This window comes from Penaeus vannamei, chromosome 16 (assembly GCF_042767895.1).
Source record: "Penaeus vannamei isolate JL-2024 chromosome 16, ASM4276789v1, whole genome shotgun sequence".
Classification (NCBI taxonomy): Eukaryota; Metazoa; Arthropoda; class Malacostraca; order Decapoda; family Penaeidae; genus Penaeus; species Penaeus vannamei.
In genome coordinates, this window is record NC_091564.1 from 222,468 (window position 1) to 224,967 (window position 2,500).

Genomic DNA, 2,500 nt, shown 5'->3' on the forward strand with positions numbered 1-2,500 from the left:
AGATGTCTCTTTATGGAGGGTCTTGCAGGTCCCTCTGCTGGTGGTGAGCATGACCCTTCTCGGCGCAATCATTCTCTCCCCTCCCTTCCTCTCCTCTCTCCGTCTCTTCTCCTGTCATCTCATCTCTCTCTATCCTTCTCTCTCCTCTCCTTTCATCTCTCCTTCTCTCTCCTCTCATCTCTCTCTATCCTTCTCTCTCCTCTCATTTCATCTCTCTCTATCCTCTCTCCTCTCCTTCTCTCTCCTCTCATTTCATCTCTCTCTATCCTTCTCTCTCCTCTCCTCTCTCTCTATCCTTCTATCTCCTCTCCTCTCATCTCTCTCTCCTTCTTTCTCCTCCCCTTCAACTCTCATCTAATCTCCTCTCTCTTCTCTCCTCTTATCTCTCTCTCTTCTCTCCTTCTCTCCTCCCCACAACTCCCATCTAATCTCCTCGTTTCCTCTCCTCTTATCTCATCTCTCTCTTTCTCTCCTTCTCTCTCTTCCCCACCTCCCCGTGTCTTTCTCGTTTCCTCTCCCCTCTCTCTCGCTCTCCTCACTTCTCACTCCTTCATTCCAGGTGTTTGAGAAACTCCTCTGGTCTCTTCTATTCTGCTTGTCTTCTATAATTCGGTTCTCGTCTTTTGTTTCCTCTTTAATCTCCCCTTTATTCCGTTCTTCTTGCCTTCTTCTTGTATTCGTCTTCCTGTTTGTTCTTTGTGTCTTTTCTTCTCTCTTTCTCTTCCTCCTGTTCTTACGTTCTTTCTGTGTTTCATTTCGCTTCTTCCCAAACTCTCTTTCTCATTTCCGCTCTTTATGCTTTATCCTCTCCCCCCTTTCGTTCTTCCATTCTTCCTCTGTCCTTTCTTTCCTCTTCTTTCTTTTCATTATTATCTCACTTAACCCCTTTTCCCTTCCTTTGAACTTCTCTTCTTTATCTGTGTGTGCCTCCTTTCCGTTCTTTTCTTTCCTTTCCTCTTCTCTCCTTCCTTCCTTTTCCTCTCTTCACTTTTCCTATCCACTCTTCTTTTCTGTTTTATTCCCTCTTTTCTCTTCTCCTCTTTCCTCTTTTTCTGTCCTGTCCTCTCTTTTCTCTCCTCACGCCCAGTTCTTTCCTTCTCCTCTTACTATCTTCTCTCCGTTCCTCTCGTCATTTCTCTCCCCTCTCCTCTCCCTTACCTTCTCATTTCTTCTCTCTCTCTCTCTCCTTCTCACTACTCCCCCTCTCCTCTCATCTCCACCCTCTCTCCTTCTCATTTCTCTCCCCTTCTCTCCCCTTCTCTCCTCTCTCTCTCCTTCTCACTTCTCTCCTCTCCTCTCTCTCTCCTTTCTTCTCTCACTTCTCTCCCCTCCTCTCCTCTCCCTTCATCTCTCTCCTTCTCACATCTGATTTCCTCTCTCTCTCTCTCTCTCTCTCTCTCTCTCTCTCTCTCTCTCTCTCTCTCTCTCTCTCTCTCTCTCTCTCTCTCTCTCTCTCTCTCTCTCTCGCCTCTCATCCCCACCCCCCTCTCTCTATCTCCTTCCCACTCCTCTCTCCTCTCTCTCATCTCCTCTCATCTTCTTCTCTCCTTCTCTCCTCTCTCCTCCCTACCCGTCCTTTGCACTCCCAAGTGGCTCATTCATCGCGTCGTGCCAGTTTCCAGGCCAGTCAGCAGGTGCCATACCTCCCCCCTCCTTCCCTCCCTCCTCCCCCAACACCTCCCTCCCCCCTCCTCCTCCCCCTCTCCTCCTCCCCCTCTTACTCCTCCCCCCCGACACCCTCCCCTTCACTCGTCTCCCCTACCCCCCCCCCCCCCCCCTCCCACGCCTCTTTCACCCCCCCCCTCTTTCTCCCCACCCCGGGAATTCGTGCCTCTGATCACGTTGCTTCTGGAGGGCGCGGTGCCAGATGTCCCGAGAGGAATGGTGGTGATGGTGGTGGTGGTGATGATCATAAGGATGGTGGTGATGATGGTGATGATCATAAGGATGGTGATGATTGGGGTGATGGTGATGAGAATGGTGGTGGTGATGGTGGTGGTGGTCATAAGGATGGTGGCGGTGATGGTGATGATTGGGATAATGGTGGTGGTGGTGATGGTGGTGATGATCATAAGGATGGGGGTGGCGGTGATGGTGGTACTGGTGGTGATGGTGATGATTGGGGTGATGGTGGTGGTGGTGATGACCTTAAGGATGTGGGTGATGGTGATGATGGAGTGATGGTGATGATCATAAGGATGAACCGCATTCATGTTGACAAATGTAGAAAAGGTATGACTGAGAACGAATATCTTCACAATACAAGAGATGTATTTGACCGGTTTCGATTATATCTTCGTCAGAAATAGATGTATTTCTGACGAAGACATAATCGAAACCGGTCAAATACATCTCTTGTATTGTGAAGATATTCGTTCTCATTCATACCTTTCCACGATCATAAGAATGGTGGTGATGGTGATGATCATAAGGTGGTGGTGGTGATGATTGTATGACTGGTGGTGATGGTGGACATAAGGATGGTGGTAGTGGTGATGCT